Genomic DNA, 20,245 nt, shown 5'->3' with positions numbered 1-20,245 from the left:
ATAAAAAATGGAGAACTCAAGAAACCCGATGAGAGAATGAAAAAAGGGGAAAGAGCACTAGTTTGATGAACATGTGTTTCCGTTTGTCCCTCCACCAACTAACAACATGCCCGAGAGCTAAAACCTGCTGGAGAGAAGCGGCCGGCACGACCAGAGGGCCAGCAGCCCAGCACAATGCGGGGAGCAGAGGTTTTGGTATGAACAGGATTCTCATCCACATCTTTGCTGGCCAGTTGGGGGAGGAACACCCCAGGGCCCTAGGCCTCAGGAGACCCTGTCCTGTTCATTCCCTCGTTGTCCATGCTTGCAATCTCGTCTCAAGCATATCCTTGAAGACAAGAATGCAGGCTTCACACAGTGTACTTCTATACTGATGAAGGGGAAAAAAATCTCCCAGGGCTGATCCAAAACTTGAGAAGAAAGATGGGGTGTCTTTCAGGGCTGAACATGCCCATAGGAATTCATTTCATGCCCAAATGAAGAAGACCAGTTCAGGGCCCATGGGTGACACACTCTTGTGCAGCTGAGCTCTTATGCTAAGACAGAGCTGGGGTCTCCGTCTCCAGAAAGTAGCCACAGTGAAGCAGGACAAATTCTGATCATACTGCTGTCTACGCAGCAGCAGCTGCCCGGATTATGCATGAGAAGCTAATTCATTTGCAATTTCTGCACATTGATCAGTTTAATCGACATCAGCACATTTTTTTTACCTAATCACAAAGAGGAACATGAAGCTCCAGGTAGTCGTCCCTTGACTGGCCCAGAGAGACATTGAGCCCAAGAATGAGAGAACTTCAAGTGTCTAAAGTGTCATCCGTAATATCATCAGCCCCAGGGAGGGGAAGTCTTATTACACAACCAGCTGAAGGAATGCAGACAGCTGGTCAGAGATGGTGCTGCCCCACAGGCTAAAAGGATTTGTTTCAGTCACAGGACTTGGCCTTTGTAGATGATGTTACCATTCCAGTCAGTCTCTTCCAATGACCAGACACTGCCTTACCCGTATTTGTCAGGACAGAAATCAACTTCTCTTCAAATGCTGCCAGGGGTCTCAAGGGGTACCCGGCAACAAATCAGTTCCTGTAAGCCCCTCAAGATCATTGTTGCCCACTGCCAACCGGAAGTTGCCTCCTCAGATGTCTAAGCCCGAGCAGGACTTAGATGTTCTGGGTGACTGTCCACAGTATACTCCTTCATCCTTGCTTTTGGATCCTTTACTCACCCTTGAAGATCCTTTAGTCAAAGAAACAGCTGACAGTCTAGTGGATATTCTGAGCCCGGGGTGGATGGCTGGAGATGGGTACAGATCACAGAGGTCTGAAATTCTAAAAAGGCCTCTGAATCACAGCCTCAAAGTAGAGTGTCTACTGCAAATGAGAAGTCAGAACTGTCTTCTGTCAGCTTATAATTTGTTTTGGGAACCATATGACTACAGAGGATTTGAATTTTCCATTATTTCAATAAGTACTTCTCACTATCTCTCACCAAAGGGCAATTCAGACTACGTTGTTTGGGCGATTAATATAGTCAAACATAAACCAAATTTTGGGGGCGGGGACCAGTAGTGTCTACAAGTCGTGGATGTCTTCCCACTCTTTGCAAGGAAGAGAAAGACAGGTGATTCCTGCCAGAGTTGCTGGGATTGAAAAGGTATTTGGGACGGTGCCTCATAGAAGAGACATCTTTGGAATGTGAATCCCATGTCTTGAAACAAATCCACGTAGGTGTTTAGGTTAAGAAATGTGTACCGTTGGGGTATTGATGGAACCCAGTGCCTGTGTTTTAGCTTTTCTTCACCTCTCCCCTGATTGGGTGGTCTGAAACGACCCCCTCCCACGGAACCCTGACCGATATAACCTCTAGGAATAGCCCATAGGACTGGGCTTTCCTTAACCATCCATCTTGCTTCTAACCAATGTAAATTTCTGTGGGGCTATCTTATGTGAGACACAATAAAAAATCAACGTATATAGTTTCTATTCAATGTTAAAATGTTATGAAAATGTCCCCAAACCCTGCCTGAATAAGACAACAAAAAATAAACTGTAAAATAAAAAGATGTTTGATAAAGTATTGTGGACTCTGTAAATTAATGTAATTCTACAATCTAATTTTATTTAATTAGGGATTAAACAGGGCGCAGAATTCCTCTGCTTTCTTTTCTTACAGAATCTCCAGACATCGTCTGCATGAGTTTTAGAGATTACAGGAGAGATTTATTATCACAAAGCAGGCCTAAATAGCACAGGACCAGAGAGAGTTTTGAAAGGTGGCCAATACTCATGAGGAACATGATGAAATGATTTTAAATAATGCAGTACTACCACCATGGGGAGACTTCCTGGGCTTGGATGATATAATGCCCAGAAGGTTGCTCCTGTGTTCCTGGAACCCCATGCTGTTAAATAACATTTACTTCAGTTATCTGCCACTATTAGCCTTACCCCCCATTGGTCAGCTAATTAGACATAAATCTATTAAACAAAAATAAATTTCTATGTACTTGGTTATTGCTTACATCAAGCTTTTGCATATTTAAATTATCATCTTGTTTAAGTATGCAATGTAAACTACCTTCTGATTTCTTCTTTATAGATAAAGAGGAATTGAAAAGTGGATAAAGAAAACACATGGTTGACAACAAGGTTTATTTGTTTTGATGCATATGGAATTTGAATAAAGCAGGAAAACATTTTAAGAAGGCAAGCACATTCTGACTGTACTTATTTTTAGAAATCCCACAAGTCCTCAGAGACCCAGTTTATACCTAACAATTGAATATGCAACAAAATTGCCACATACAGTCAACGCTGTAGTCTGACTACTCCCAGTCCTTCTGCTTGCTACACCATTCCCTGGATCCTTTTTTTTTCCAAATATAAATTTATGCCACTGATGTGTCTCATGGTTTCCTCCCTACCCCACTGAAATCCTGCCACTTTTTACTTAGCCAGAATATGCCCAAAGGCACAGCTCAATTTCTTTCTCCTCCTTTATGATCTGAAATTGAATCTGTTAAGAAAGAGACCAGGTTGCCTAGTCAACATAAGAGCATCATGTGATTCCTTAAAAGACTAATAAGAGAGGAACTGAAGAATGAAATATGCCTATAGCTACTACGATATTAATAATGAGAATGCTTTATATTTAGAGATTATAAAGTACAGTTTCACTTAAATCTAGAAAGCCCTGAGAAGTAGATCGAACAGGCAACATTACACTTATGTCTGCAAGTATAATCTAAAACTTAGAGCCATGTGTCTCTGGTCAGTGGCAAAAACTCCGGTAAGTGACAAAAAACAGACAAGAACAGTTTTTTCTGACCTCTAGCATCAATCTTTCCTCAGCAAAAACAGCCACGTAAATGTGGAGACAAACAGAGCAGGGTTATACTGTTCTTGTACTGTGTTGTACAATATATTGTACTCTACTGTATTGTACTGTGCCTAACTATGCCTCAACCAGCACCAGAACTTACCTAAGAACGAGTATTTTTTTTTTTTAAGATTTTACTTATTTATTTGACAGAGATAGAGTGAGAGAGCACAAAGCAGGGGGAGCAGCGGAGGGAGAGGGAGAAGCAGACTCCTCACTGAGCGGGGACCCTGATGTGGGGCTCGATCCCAGGACTCTCAGCTCACGACCTGAGCCCAAGGCAGGTGCTTAACTGATTGAGCCACCCAGGTGCCCCAAGAATGAGTAGTTTTCACAAATATTCTCTTCTGGTCGAGGGCCAGAGCATCAGTGCTTCTTGGTGGTAGCCACCTTCCCTCTCCTTGCCTTTTGCTCTCCGGCGTGGTTAGAAGTCAGGACTTGGGAGACAGATAGATGTGAGTCCATATTCTGGTTCTGCCATCACTAGCTGTATTACCCCAGCCCAGTTACTTCTGGGCCAAAGTCAATGTCCTCAGCTAAAGTAGCAGTATATGCAAAGGGCTTAGCAGAAGGTAGCTGATGGGAATAAATATTAGCAGTTATGGGCGCCTCGGTGGCTCAGTGGGTTAAGCTGCTGCTTTCGGCTCGGGTCATGATCTCAGGGTTCTGGGATCGAGTCCCGCATCGGGCTCTCTGCTCAGCAGGGAGCCTGCTTCCCTTCCTCTCTCTCTGCCTACTTGTGATCTCTCTCTCTGTCAAATAAATAAATAAAATCTTTAAAAAAAATATTAGCAGTTATGATAGCAGTGTTTTTAAATACACGCAGATGGTGTTGTAATTAATAAAGTATCATTTAAATTATAAATCAATTTAAGTAAACTTTCTCTTGGTGTGTATTTTCTCATGCACAGACACCAATAATTATGACTATCCCATAAAAGAGACTATCATTTTATTATTATAATTATTTAAATAAATCACAATAACCTAACAGGTTGCAATATATTCCTCTACCCCAAGGCAGCTACAAAATTTTTATTTTAGGTGTATGAGCATATACTCTATGAGCGACATGCAGACTGCTGAGTAGTCGGACTGCTCTGCTTAGTTGTAATGTAAGGAAATTTTCAAAATGCCTCAGTGGGAAGACACCATCAGAAAATTCTGATGAAAACTTTCAGGACAACAAAGAGGCTGACAGTGCATTATTACACTCCGCCAGAATTATCGCAGCAAAACAGCGCGCAAAGTAACTGGAGAATAAATACTTGAAACCCAGCCCGCGTGTTTTGTGCAAATATGCAAAAATGTTTAAACTGATTAATGAATTTTCATCTTTGCACACACCAATTCACAAAAACATTCTCGAGGAAAGTGGGTACTAAGTCTCTGTGTGGCTTGTAACTACGAAAAGAAACACATTTTTGCAGAACGACTTTTCAGGGTTGCCGGCTAGTTGGGATGCCAGCAGTTTGGTAAATAAACGCCTGCATAGTCTTCACATAGGCACTAAAACATGTGATCAATATAAACTCATTCAACACATATTTACTTAGAATTTAATATATGAGACTTAGTGTCTTAAGCAATAGATATGTAGTCGTAGATGAAACAAATAAAAGTTCCTACTTAGTGGAGGCTAGACAGATAATACACATACACTTAAAACATACATGCCTTGGTGGTGGGAAAAAACTGAATAAACCTAGAGTAGAGAATGGGCCAAGTCAGGCTGGCAGGGGCAAGGCAGAGGGCTAGCCATTTTATTTATATATTGATTTATTTAGATTTATTTATTTGAGAGAGAGAGAAAATGTTAGGGCGCAGGGGGGCAGGGAGGGAGAGAGAGAGAGAGAGAGAGAGAGAGAGAGAAAATCTCAAGCAGACTCTCCACAGAGCACGGAGAGGGCCATGAGGCTCGATCCCACCACTCTGAAATTGTCACCCGAGGGGAAGCCAAGAGTTCAACTGCACAGCCCCAGTGCCCCACGAGGACTAGCAATTTTAAATATTAGTCAGGGAATATACCACTGAAGTGATGATATTTGAGCAAGGACATAAGGAGTTGAGGGAGGTCTTCGTGCACAAAGTAGGGGGAAAGGTGATCTAGGCAGAGGAAACAGCAAATGGAACAGAAACACGTTTGTGGAATAGTTAGAAATCCCTTCGGGGCAGAGTTGAGCGACTGTGTCAGAGGACTTACTGCAAGATGTCATCAGACAGGTAGAACCTTGTAGGTCACTGCGAGGGCTTTGGGTTTTACTGTCTCTCTTTTTTTAAAATTTTCTAAGACTTTATTTATTTTACTCGAGAGAGGGAGAGAAAGGGAGAGGGGGGTGGGACAGAGGGGCACAAGCATGGGGAGCAGTGAGGGAGAGGGAGAAGCAGGCAACCCACCAAGTAGAGAGCCTGATGGGGGAATCGATCTCAGGACCCTGAGATCCTGACCTGAGCCAAAGACAGACACTTAATCAACTGAGCCACCCATGTGCCCTTCGCTTTTATAGCTAAATGAACCACCCCGTCCATACAACAAAGTCCATCTCAGTGAGGCAAAACTCCACACAGCTGCCTAGAACAAATGCTTGTCTGCCTCCCTTAACAATCTACACTTCCAACAGAGTCTTCGCGAAATTTTAAATCCATTCCAATTAGTAGTGTTCACCACTAAAAACGGAGAACCAGTTGTTCCCAGACCTTGCATTACGATGCTCACATATAATATCCTCCAGGTATTCTAGCCTCTCCTTTCACACTAGTTAATGCCAGACTTTCACATTTGAACATGGGTATTATTTTTACTCAGGTTTTGAGCAACTTTATCACGTTTTCACTGCGTGAGCTTTGGCTTTTACTCTGAGTATAACAGACCGCCACTGGTAAGTTCTCGAAAAACAGGACTTGATCTAACACTTTGTCTATGAAGGATCACTGTGTCTGCTGTTTGTGAAATGAGAAATGGCCGGGACGGAAGCAGGAAGATTATTGTGGAGATGATGGAAATATTACGGAGAAGAGGCGTTCACGTATCGGTCCAGGTGGTGTCCGCGGAGGGGCTAAGTGGCAGCTACCTCTTCAGGGTAGAGAAAGGGTGGTGTGAATGTGGATATTTAGGACCCGTAGAACAGAAGGGATGGCACTGGTCTGCATCAATATGGCAAACACTGTGAACGGCCAGATTTTTAAAGAACAAAGATCTTGGACTTGAACACTTTAATAATAAAAAGCCCATTAGACATCTCTGTAAGCGGTGATATCACCTAAGTAGTTGGGATAGAAGTCTGGACTTTTCAAGAGCGGTCAGGAGCAGAAATAAAAATTTGGGAACTCAGCAACACATGCATGATCTTAAAAACAAAACTGTCTGGAATCTATGGATGTAGATAGAGGAGAGAACCAAAGATTGAGAAGTATGGTGCTTCAACAATCAGGGGCTCTGGATGCCAGGAAAGGATAAGGAGTGATCCACTCTGAAGAAGGGAAGTGAGCACTGCTTGAAGCCACGTGCAGAAGGTGTTCCAAGGGTTCAGTCACGTCAAGCCCTGCTGATGGGTCAAGAAAGAGGAGACCGGAGAATTCAATCCCGGACTTAGCAATGAGGAGGAAGCATTAATACCTGTGGCATTGACAAGAACAATTTTGTAGAAAGCTGAGAATAAAAGATTAATTAGAGTGATTTTTTTTTTTTTTCAAATGAAAGAGGAAGAATTAAAACCCCAAGTAGCAAGGAGTCTTTTGAGAAGCTTTGCTGTAAATGTCTCAGAGAAATGAGAAAATATATTTCCCAAGATTGGAGTCAAGCATGTGTTGGTTCTCATTATGTTGAAGATGAGGTGACTTCATGCTTACAACCTGTGCCTACTGAAAAAAAAAAAAAAAGTATATATGCTGACAGAATTTTCCCCTAGAGAGACACTGAGAGGGAGGAGCTGAGCTATAGTTCCTTGTAAGGGAGCAAAGAAGGGACAGAGCAGTCACTGAGCACAAGGATATCCTTCAATAGCAAGCAGAAAAACATCCAAGTATGAAGACAAAGATGCAAATGATAAATGGAAGATGTGATAATTTGTGGAAGTTCTCTGCTGATTCTTCTGGGATAGAAGAACTTTAGATGAAAGAAGTAATACTAGATTTGTGTTAAGTTTAATTTCTTTTAATGGAATATACACATAGACCTGCACAAAGCTTATAGAGAAAAAAATTAAATAAAGAGTATTTGATCGGCAAAGAAAAACTTTTCAGAAGATAAGGGGAAAATCCTCACTTAATATACGAAGTGACAATTATTCCTAAAACCAATGAAATTTTTGAAGGGGTCAGCTATTTGATGCACTTAGATGAGTTGTTAGTTTGAGAATGGTGGCTAAAAATTAAATTTAAGGGGGTGGCTCAGTCAGTTGAGTGTCTGCCTTCTGCTCAGGTCATGATCCCAGAGTCCTGGGATCAAGTCCCTCAATCAGACTTCCTGCTCAGCGGCAAGTCTGCTTCTCCCTCTCCCTTTGACCAACCTCACCCTCCAGCCTGCCCCACTGCTCTCTCTTGCTCACTCTCTCTCAAACAAATAAATTATATCTTTTCAAAAAATAAATTTAAATAAAAACACTGATCTCAAAAAATTTAACATGAAGAACATTTATTTATTAAATGAATTTGTGACACAATTTGAGAATTAGTAGAGATTAGACATTTGTCTTGCTCTTTCAAGAATTTGGAGAAAAAATTGAATTTTGGAAAAACAGTAAATTATGCACTGTGTAATTCAAGTAAGATTTAAAAATAAAATGCAAATATCATAAATTATTAAAATATTTCTCATATGGGAGAATTACATTTATCAAAAGTTTGAGAAGATCATGTAGATTTTTTCTTTGATTTCAGTTGTCATTATTTATAATTAGTCCCTCAAAGATGAAGATGGTTTTATAGACATTTTACAGATTATACATACTGTTTATGGCACTATAGGAGTTAACCACACTTTAATGATGATGAAGTAGTTCTGAGGGGAAAAAAAACTATTACTCATCTTGATTATATATTTCATCTACCATAGCTGTTCTTAATGAGTTCCAGATTCATTTGTAAAAATCAAACCTCCTTTGAAAGATTGGAGAGTCTACATATTTAAGACAGCCTAAGGCACAAGGACACAGACTAAAAAGTTAATTATTTAAGAAATAGTTTCAATGTTTTTAAATCAATTACAGTGTTATGGGAAAAAGTATGCAAAATCTATAGGAGACCACTCTGAAAGGGAGATTTTAAAAATTATTAAAAATTAGATTTTGTTCAGTATTTCTTTATAATTCTAGCTATATTTATACAAAAACTAAAAATAAAATATTTCAGTTGAAAAACTGTAATACTGTTACATAATGAATACCTAACAACATATATGAAAAAACAGAGAACACCCCATTAACATGATGCAAAACAAAGCAAAACCCCCCAAACTGGTTCAAAATATGGACTTTGGAATTCTTTACTGGAGCCCCAAGTCTACCAGTTCCTGGTTCTGTGACCGTGAAAGTATACTTAATCTTTTAATCTTTCCTTCTTTGAGGTCACATGTAATTCAAGAAGTTAAAATAAAAAATAGAAATGAGAAATACTATTAGGAGTAAAAGGCTGTTGCTGAGTTAGCCCATGTATAGTACATAAAATTTTAAGATGGGTTCCATGATCCCTATCCCTGAGACTCCTGTGTGTAATCCCTATTTCTAGCACCTTACCTAGCGTGCTGAAAGAAACTGGAATTCAGTTCTGGTAAACAGAGTTTGGCAAAGATGAAGAGAGTTTTTGGGCATAACATAGAACTCTCATTAATTGACTCTGAATTTATCAAGAGGGAAATCATCTTGGATGGGCCTGACATAATCAGGTCAGGTGAATCCTTTGACTAAATGTCCAGGCTTTATGCCATTTTGTTATGCAGCAATAGAAAACTAATATACTATTATTTCAACCTCAGCCATATTTGAAAACTCTCTATCAAAGCAACAACAAAATTAAGGTAGGGGGAATGAATTCAAGATTAATTTGAAACTAATTAATGGACACATAGGAATTCATTTCATCATTCAACTTTTTTGTATTTGAAAATCATAATGCATTTTTTAAAAGATATTTATTTATTTATTTATAAAAAGTGTCCAAGTGGGGATAGGGGCAGAGAAAGAGGGAGAATCTCAAGCAGACTCCATGCAGAGCGTGGAGCCCAGTGTGGGGCTTGATCTCAGGCTGAGATCATGATCTGTGCTGAAACCCAGAGTTGGAGGCTCAAGCGACTGAGCCAGGTGCCTCCATAATGTAACTTTTTAATCACGAAAAGAAATTAAAAAGAACTTATTATTTTGGTTAATATTTATTTTGCATTGTGCTAATGATACAAGATATAAAGACCAATCTGTTAACATTCCTACTGAGAGCAGATAAAAAGCAGATAATTTTAACATATTGAAAGCAAAGTGTAAACATATGATTCCAAAGATGTGTGACTTTAATGTATACAGTGACAATTAACAGCATGAATGAGAAAAGAGCTACACATGGTAGAAAAAGTTTTCAAAAGAGAACTTCTGAACCAATTAATTAACATCTGAGGGAACACCAAAGGGTTTGTTAGAAGGGACATATAGACTCCTAGCTGGTTTTAATTTTAACTAAGATTGTGTTAGTTTTGCTGTAATCAAGATTTCTCTTGCTTCATAACTATTAAGAACCAGGGTGCAAAGAAGACTATATTTTGCTAATAAGTCTATGGCTTTAGTAGTCACAGCTCATCTCAACCCCAGATCACTGAGCCAACTCTGAAAGACCACAGAACTCTGTTTATTCTCCCCAAGTCATGAATAGACGCCTGCCATCTGGTGATAAGTGCTTCAGGGAGAGACTTGCAATACCGCTGATGCTCAAGGTAGAAGAATTTCCTGTTGCAGACCTACAGTATTTTACCATGAAACAAAGAAGAAAAGCTGATGCTGATGGGAAATTTGGTAGAGATAAATAATTTTGTGTGTTTGAGAAAACTAGGAATTGCCAGTTCAGGAAAAAAAAAAAAAGAAAAACATTCCAGAGCATTACCACTCAAGAGGACCCATAAGATGAATGACAGAGTAAAGATCCAGAAGCTTGATAAGATGACCTTTTGATTTCAGGAAGCTCTGATGCTAGCATCTGGTTCAAGCTCTTGACCAGCTGAGAGTTCAGGACCATGGCGAGGCTGATTTATATGAGTAATAACTCCCCAGTGCTCTTGGCTTTCTCCTTGCCTCTGCCTCTGCCTGGAAATTTATCCTGTTTCATTTCTAGCTCTGAAATCTTTTTTTTTTTTCTTCTCCCACCCATCTTTTGTTATGATAGCATTCAAAAAGTTTGAAATAAGGCAGGTTTTAGTTGAGTCTGGATTCCTAACCATACTCTACTAGCTTTCCTTTGGATGGGCCAAAGAGCTCCATAATATACCCTCTTGCCTACTGGAGGACCACCAGACTCCTCCCCTTCCCACCATTCTAATCATGTTCTTTGTGCTAAGGCATCCCCCACTCCTTGCTTAGAAGGAGCTCCACAAAAACAAATAAAACCCTTTTCAATCTACCATGACAAAAATGAGTGGTTGTTAGTCCTCTGGATGAACTCATGTTGTCTTTGTAGTCTTTTCCATGACTACATCCGTTTTTATCTGCATCTTGCATTAATATTTTTGCTCAGTTCCCTACACACTCCCCCAACCCCCCATGAGAACAGTGCTTTTATCTTATTGTTATAGAAGCAGAACAGTGCAGAGCTCTTAGTCAGGACTCAGTACATACGAATTCACTCATTATCCACGGGTGCTACATGGCCTCGTCAACTAGATAAGGCTTGTTTTTAAGTTGTGACTGGTGTGGGTTTGACATCTGTTCCTCCTCGTTCTCAGCCGCACCACTAGGAAAGAGTTTCATTTCCTCTTTGAATGTGTTTAGTATCTAAAGCAAAATGTCATTTTCTTTCCATTTCCTCTTTGTTCACATTGTAATTAGAGGACATTCTGTGAAACTGGTGTAAAAAACGGTGATGACTGAAATTGCTGATTGGAAGTGTAGTGTAGTAGGAAAAACAAGTGAATGGTTCTAAGGCATCATGCTGGCCTTGTCATTAACAAACTATGTGACTTTTGGCATTTCAGCCTTCTCAGGTTGTGTGTGGGTGTAGGCATGAATGCATGTGTGTCTGTGTTTGTATCTATGAGTTCTCTCTTCGGCATAGCATCTTGGGCGAGACAGACAGGGAAGCACTGGAGTATTGAAACTGGAAAGAAATGACAGCATCATGTGACTCCTAATGGTCTTACCAGGTGTTTTCAGCCAACCTCATATAATTAATCCAAAAGGACACTAACATGCCTTAAGAACAACCCCCTTTGGCCAGATTCCGCACTTTCATTTAACCTGTTGAATCCTACAAAAGACAATAGGGAAAAAATGCATACTGATGAGAACACGTGAGGCATATGCCATCAAAAAAAGGAGAGCACCATGACTGGAACATTTACAGCTTGATGGAACATTTATCAATTCCTTCTTTTACCATCTCAACCATATACCAAGCCCATCTCAGGCAGGCACAACTCCACGAATCCACTTAGAAAGAACGTTTGCCTGTCTCCCTTAACAATATATACTTAAAGAGCTTTTTGCTGGGAAAAAAAAAAAAAAGTCCCTGCTAAATTTGCAATCCGCTCTACTTAGTAGTGTTCATAAAAATGGAGAGCCAGCTGTCCACTGACCTTGCATTACAATGTTCATATATCTCATTCTCCAGACTGTTCTAGCATCTCTTTTTCAAATTAACGCCAGACTCTCACATTTCTAATATGGGTATTATTTTTTACTCCGATCTTTAGTAACTTCATTGTCTTTTTTCTAAATGCTCTTAAGATACTTAACTATTGGAATCGGATGTTTAACTGTGAGGCCAAAAGTAAAGCTCTAGGAAGTGCTACTCCAAAGGAAAATGCGGTAAATTTACAGACACCAGCCTTGCATGAACAGGTGTGTTTGATCTGTCAGTTCAAGACACATATAATGGACTAATTTTAGTTCAATAAAATTTTTTCCTAAGTAAATGACTTCTACTTTTCCAAACGATCACTTAAGATGTCAGATATTTGCCACTGTAGGGACAATTTACTTTGGTGGAGATAACCTACCAGAATTTGCAGTCAAGTTAAGACAAGTTAGAATGCAGGGTCTGACTGATCCATGGCTCTGGTGACAGAAGCATTGTCGCCCAAAAACATTTTCTTCAAAACATGGGTAACATACAAGGAAGAATTATTGTAAAGGAAACAGATCTTAGAGTTTGACCATTAAATAGAAAAACACTGATCTTAAGATTTTGTAAAATAGCATCTTCTCCTTCTCCCACCCCTCCCTTCCTATATTTTTAGCCATTTATGGCTTTTTTATGTTTAGGTATCCACAAAAGTGATGTTTTGAAAAGTACAAAAATATATAAGAATTCTCATTAATATTGTCCCTAATTTCAACAGAAGAATTACTTGCACAATTTATAAAAACATTATTTCTGGGGTGCCTGGGTGGTGCAGTCAGTTGAGTGACCAGCCCCTGATTTGGACTCAGGTCATGATCTCAGGGTCATGAGATCGAGTCCTGTGTCAGGGTCCACGCTGAGCAGGGACTTTGCTTGAGAGTCTCTCTCCCTGTCCCCTACCCCTCTGTCTACTTGCACTCTCTCTCTCTCTAAATACATTTTTTTAAAAAAAACTTAAAAATCCTAATTTTGTTTGCTTTTAGATTTCTCATTTTTTTTAAGATTTTATTTATTTATTTGACAGACAGAGCTCACAAGTAGGCAGAGAGGCAGGCCGGGGTGGGCGGGGTGTGTGGAGCAGGCTCCCTGCTGAGCAGAGCACCAGATGAGGGGCTCAATCCCAGGACCCTGAGATCATAACTTGAGCTGAAGGCAGAAGCTTAACCCACTGAGCCACCCAGGTGCCCCTCAATAAATATTTTAAGGCATTTATTCCTATTTACCAATTATGTATAGATGTGAACAAAAGCTAACATTGGTCTGAAACACGGTCTTTCTTTCTCCTAAGCTTTCAAAGATAAGCAATAGTTCTAGGATGAAACAAATGAAATATCTAATTTCCTATATTAATTGATAACTTACGAATTCTAAATTGCCTTTTGGACAATTTCTGATAATTCACTTACCTCGGATTGTTTCAATTAGATACACAATTTTTCTTTTAATAGCATGTTTTATTAAATCACCAGCTTCCATGTTTCAGATATTAAAGAAAATTCCTTGCCTCTCTTTTAAAAAAAATTGATTGCAGTTGGTGATTTCTTTAACATTTTAAAAGACATTTCAAAAGAGTTTGCATGAACAACTCTAACATATGAGGGTACTTAATTCTGCCTTGCTGAACGTCATTGTAGCAAAGGATAAATATACTGGAGGATTCAAGCATATTGCACATTTAAGATTTTAAATGTGACAGGCACAATATGTAGTATGTGGAGGATTATTTTCTTTACCAAAAAAAAAAAAAAAGAAGACAAGTGTGAAATTAGATCATTCCTAACGTCATGTCTAGCTTCAGATCTGTAGCCTAACCAGAGATGCAGTGTTCTCTCCATCTCTGTTCCACACAACCAAAGACTAAGATGTTGTATACCACAACCTTAACCCACATGATTTCAGGAAAATCTTCATGAAAGCTATTGTTCATCCTTCAGAAATAAAAAGAGGAGGGGAGGAGTCAAGATGGCGGAGAAGTAGCAGGCTGAGACTACTTCAGCTAGCCGCAGATCAGCTAGATAGCTTATCTAAAGATTGCAAACACCTGAAAATCCATCGGCAGATCGAAGAGAAGAAGAACAGCAATTCTGGAAACAGAAAAACAACCACTTTCTGAAAGGTAGGACCGGCGGAGAAGTGAATCCAAAGCGACGGGAAGCTAGACCCCGGGGGGAGGGGCCGGCTCCCGGCAAGCGGCGGAGCAACCGCGCACAAAATCAGGACTTTTAAAAGTCTGTTCCGCTGAGGGACATTGCTCTAGAGGCTAAACCGGGGCGAAGCCCACGCGGGGTCAGCCTGGCCTCAGGTCCCACAGGGTCACAGAAGGATCAGGCGTGTCTGAGTGTCGCAGAGCTTGCGGGTATTGGAACGGGAAAGCCGGCGACAGAGACAGAGCCGACAGTGAGCTCGCAGCTCGGGGTTACCTTGAGCCGGTCGCAGGCTCGGTGAGCTCGGAGCGCGGCCGGAGGTCAGGCAGACGGGAGTGACTGGCGCTGTTCTCTGAGGGTGCACTGAGGAGTGGGACCCCGGGCTCTCGGCTCCTCCGGGCGGAGACCAGGAGGCCGCCATTTGTATTCCCGTCCTCCGGAACTCTACGGAAAGCGCTCAGGGAACAAAAGCTCCTGAAAGCAAACCCGAGCGGATTACTCACCCCGGCCCCGGGTAAGGGCAGTGCAATTCCGCCTGGGGCAAAGACACTTGAGAATCACTACAACAGGCCCCTCCCCCAGAAGATCAACAAGAAATCCAGCCGAGGGGCACCTGGGTGGCACAGTGGATTGAGCCTCTGCCATCGGCTCGGGTCATGATCTCGGGGTCCTGGGGTCGAGCCCCACATCGGGCTCTCTGCTCAGCAGGGAGCCCGCTTCCTCCTCTCTCTTTCTCTCTGCCTGCCTCTCTGCCTACTTGTGATCTCTGTCTGTCAAATAAATAAATAAAAGCTTGAAAAAAAAATTAAAAAAAAAAAAGAAATCCAGCCGAGACCAAGTTCACCTACCAAGTAGTGCGGTTTCAATACCAAGGAGAGCAGCAGAATTCCAGAGGAGTAGAAAGCAAAGCACGGAACTCATGGCTTTTTCCTTGTGATTTTTTTTAGTCTTGCAGTTAATTTAATTTTTTTCTTTTACATTTTTTGTTTTTTTTCTCGCCTTCTGGTAAATTTGTTTCTTAACTTTTACCTTTTTCTTTTTTAACGTTTTTTAACTAGTTTATCCTATATATATATATATATATATATATATATATATTTCTTTTTTATATCTTTCTTATTTTTCTTTTTTTTAAATTCTTTTCTTTTTTTCTCTTTTTTCTTTTTTTTCTTTCTTCCTTTTTGAACCTCTTTCTATCCCATTTCTCCCCCCTCACAATTTGAGATCTCTTCTAATTTGGTTAAAGCATATTTTCCTAGGGTTGCTGCCACCCTTTTAGTATTTTACTTGCTCCTTCATATACTCTTATCAGGGCAAAATGACAAGACGGAAAAATTCAACACAAAAAAAAAGAACAAGAGGCAGTACCGAAGGCTAGGGACCTAATCAATACAGACATTGGTAATATGTCAGATCTAGAGTTCAGAATGACAATTCTCAAGGTTCTAGCCGGGCTCGAAAAAGGCATGGAAGATATTAGAGAAACCCTCTCGAGAGATATAAAAGCCCTTTCTGGAGAAATAAAAGAACTAAAATCTAACCAAGTTGAAATCAAAAAAGCTATTAATGAGGTGCAATAAAAAATGAAGGCTCTCACTGCTAGGATAAATGAGGCAGAAGAAAGAATTAGTGATCTAGAAGACCAAATGACAGAGAATAAAGAAGCTGAGCAAAAGAGGGACAAACAGCTACTGGACCACGAGGGGAGAATTCGAGAGATAAGTGAAACCATAAGACGAAACAACATTAGAATAATTGGGATTCCAGAAGAAGAAGAAAGAGAGAGGGGAGCAGAAGGTATACTAGAGAGAATTATTGGGGAGAATTTCCCCAATATGGCAAAGGGAACGAGCATCAAAATTCAGGAGGTTCAGAGAATGCCCCTCAAAATCAATAAGAATAGGCCCACACCCCGTCACCTAATAATAAAATTTACAAGTCTCAGTGACAAAGAGAAAATCCTGAAAGCAGTCCGGGAAAAGAAGTCTGTAACATACAATGGTAAAAATATTAGATTGGCAGCTGACTTATCCACAGAGACCTGGCCGGCCAGAAAGAGCTGGCATGATATTTTCAAAGCACTAAACGAGAAAAACATGCAGCCAAGAATACTATATCCAGCTAGGCTATCATTGAAAATAGAAGGAGAGATTAAAACCTTCCAGGACAATCAAAAACTGAAAGAATTTGCAAACACCAAACCAGCTCTACAGGAAATTTTGAAAGGGGTCCTCTAAGCAAAGAGAGATTGGTAGATCAGAAAGGAACAGAGACCATATACAGTAAGTCACCTTACAGGCAATACAATGGCACCAAATACATATCTCTCAATAGTTACCCTGAATGTTAATGGGCTAAATGCCCCTGTCAAAAGACACAGGGTATCAGAATGGATAAAAAAACAAAACCCATCTATATGTTGCCTCCATGAAACTCATTTTAAGCCCGAAGACACCTCCAGATTTAAAGTGAGGGGGTGGAAAAGAATTTACCATGCTAATGGACATCAGAAGAAAGCAGGAGTGGCAATCCTTATATCAGATCAATTAGATTTTAAGCCAAAGACTATAATAAGAGATGAGGAAGGACACGGTATCATACTCAAAGGGTCTGTCCAACAAGAAGATTTAACAATTTTAAATATCTATGCCCCCAACGTGGGAGCAGCCAACTATGTAAACCAATTAATAACAAAATCAAAGAAACACATAAACAATAATACAATAATAGTAGGGGACTTTAGCACTCCCCTCACTGAAATGGACAGATCATCCAAGCAAAAGATCAGCAAGGAAATAAAGGCCTTAAATGACACACTGGACCAGATGGACATCACAGATATATTCAGAACATTTCATCCCAAAGCAACAGAATACACATTCTTCTCTAGTGCACCTGGAACATTCTCCAGAATAGATCACATCCTCGTTCCTAAATCAGGACTCAACCGGTATCAAAAGATTGGGATCATTCCCTGCATATTTTCAGACCACAATGCTCTAAAGCTAGAACTCAACCACAAGAGGAAGTTTGAAAAGAACCCAAATACATGGAGACTAAACAGCATCCTTCTAAAGAATGAATGGGTCAACCGGGAAATTAAAAAAGAATTGAAAAAAATCATGGAAACAAATGATAATGAAAATACAACGGTTCAAAATCTGTGGGACACAACAAAGGCAGTCCTGAGAGGAAAATATATAGCGGTACAAGCCTTTCTCAAGAAACAAGAAAGGTCTCAGGTACACAACCTAACCCTACACCTAAAGGAGCTGGAGAAAGAACAAGAAAGAAACCCTAAGCCCAGCAGGAGAAGAGAAATCATAAAGATCAGAGCAGAAATCAATGAAATAGAAACCAAAAAAACAATAGAACAAATCAACGAAAGTAGGAGCTGGTTCTTTGAAAGAATTAATAAAATTGAATAAACCCCTGGCCAGACTTATCAAAAAGAAAAGAGAAAGGACCCAAATAAATAAAATCATGAATGAAAGAGGAGAGATCACAACTAACACGAAAGAAATACAAACTATTATAAGAACATACTATGAGCAACTCTACGCTAATAAATTTGAAAATCTGGAAGAAATGGATGCATTACTAGAAACATATAAACTACCACAACTGAACCAGGAAGAAATAGAAAGCCTGAACAGACCCATAACCATTAAGGAGATTGAAACAGTCATTAAAAATCTCCAAACAAACAAAAGCCCAGGGCCAGACGGCTTCCTGGGGGAATTCTACCAAACATTTAAAGAAGAACTAATTCCTATTCTCCTGAAACTGTTCCAAAAAATAGAAATGGAAGGAAAACTTCCAAACTCATTTTATGAGGCCAGCATCACCTTGATCCCAAAACCAGACAAGGATCCCATCAAAAAAGAGAGCTATAGACCAATATCCTTGATGAACACAGATGTGAAAATACTCAACAAAATACTAGCCAACAGGATTCAACAGTACATTAAAAGGATTATTCACCACGACCAAGTGGGATTTATTCCAGGGCTGCAAGGTTGGTTCAACATCCGCAAATCAGTCAATGTGATACAACACATCAATAAAAGAAAGAACAAGAACCATATGATACTCTCAATAGATGCTGAAAAAGCATTTGACAAAGTACAGCATCCCTTCCTGATCAAAACTCTTCAAAGTGTAGGGATAGAGGGCACATACCTCAATATCATCAAAGCCATCTATGAAAAACCCACCGCAAATATCATTCTCAATGGAGAAAAACTGAAAGCTTTTCCGCTAAGGTCAGGAACACGGCAGGGATGTCCATTATCACCACTGCTATTCAACATAGTACTAGTGCTCCTAGACTCAACAATCAGACAACAAAAGGAAATTAAAGGCATCCAAATCGGCAAAGAAGAAGTCAAATTATCACTCTTCGCAGATGATATGATACTATATGTGGAAAACCCAAAAGACTCCACTCCAAAAGTGCTAGAACTTATACAGGAATTCAGTAAAGTGTCAGGATATAAAATCAATGCACAGAAATCATTTGCATTTCTCTACACCAACAGCAAGACAGAAGAAAGAGATATTAAGGAGTCAATCCCATTTACAATTGCACCCAAAACCATAAGATACCTAGGAATAAACCTAACCCAAGAGGCACAGAATCTATACTCAGAAAACTATAAAGTACTCATGAATGAAATTGAGGAAGACACAGAGAAATTGAAAAATGTTCCATGCTCCTGGATTGGAAGAATAAATATTGTGAAAATATCTATGCTAACTAAAGCAATCTACACATTTAATGCAATTCCTATCAAAGTACCATCCATCTTTTTCAAAGAAATGGAACAAAAAATTCTAAAATTTATATGGAACCAGAAAAGACCTCGAATAGCCAAAGGGATATTGAAAAAGAAAGCCAACGTTGGTGGCATCACAATTCCGGACTTCAAGCTCTATTACAAAGCTGTCATCATCAAGACAGCATGGTACTGACACAAAAACAGACACATAGATCAATGGAACAGAGAGAGCCCAGAAATAGACCCTCAACTCTACAGTCAACTAATCTTCGACAAAGCAGGAAAGAATGTCCAATGGAAAAAAGACAGCCTCTTCAATAAATGGTGTTGGGAAAATTGGACAGCCACATGCAGAAAAATGAAATTGGACCATTTCCTTACACCGCACACAAAAATAGACTCAAAATGGATCAAGGACCTCAATGTGCGAAAGGAATCCATTAAAATCCTTGAGGAGAACACAGGCAGCAACCTCTTCGACCTCAGCCACAGCAACATCTTCCTAGGAACAATGCCAAAGGCAAGGGAAGCAAGGGCAAAAATGAACTATTGGGATTTCATCAAAATCAAAAGCTTTTGCACAGCAAAGGAAACAGTTAACAAAATCAAAAGACAACTGACAGAATGGGAGAAGATATCTGCAAACGACATATCAGATAAAGGACTAGTGTCCAGAATCTATAAAGAACTTAGCAAACTTAACACCCAAAGAACAAATAATCCAATCAAGAAATGGGCAGAGGACATGAAAAGACATTTCTGCAAAGAAGACATCCAAATGGCCAACAGACACATGAAAAAGTGCTCCATATCACTCGGCATCAGGGAAATACAAATCAAAACCACAATGAGATATCACCTCACACCAGTCAGAATGGCTAAAATCAACAAGTCAGGAAATGACAGATGCTGGCGAGGATGCGGAGAAAGGGGAACCCTCCTACACTGTTGGTGCGAATGCAAGCTGGTGTAGCCACTCTGGAAAACAACATGGAGGTTCCTCAAAATGTTGAAAATATAACTGCCCTATGACCCAGCAATTGCACTATTGGGTATTTACCCTAAAGATACAAACGTAGTGATCCAAAGGGGCACGTGCACCCGAATGTTTATATCAGCAATATCCACAAT

The 20,245-nt window shown here is 40.0% G+C and overlaps 1 pseudogene; it reads left to right on the top strand.

Moving 5' to 3' along the window:
* Window positions 1-325: 325 nt before the first annotated feature.
* LOC123394897 lies at window positions 326-1,408 on the top strand (annotated as a pseudogene).
* The last annotated feature ends 18,837 nt before the right edge of the window (window positions 1,409-20,245 follow it).

Source organism: Mustela putorius, unplaced genomic scaffold (assembly GCF_011764305.1).
Source record: "Mustela putorius furo isolate JIRA1106 unplaced genomic scaffold, ASM1176430v1.1 tig00003845_pilon_pilon_pilon, whole genome shotgun sequence".
Lineage (NCBI taxonomy): Eukaryota > Metazoa > Chordata > Mammalia > Carnivora > Mustelidae > Mustela > Mustela putorius.
This window is presented reverse-complemented; position numbering and strand designations above follow the sequence as displayed.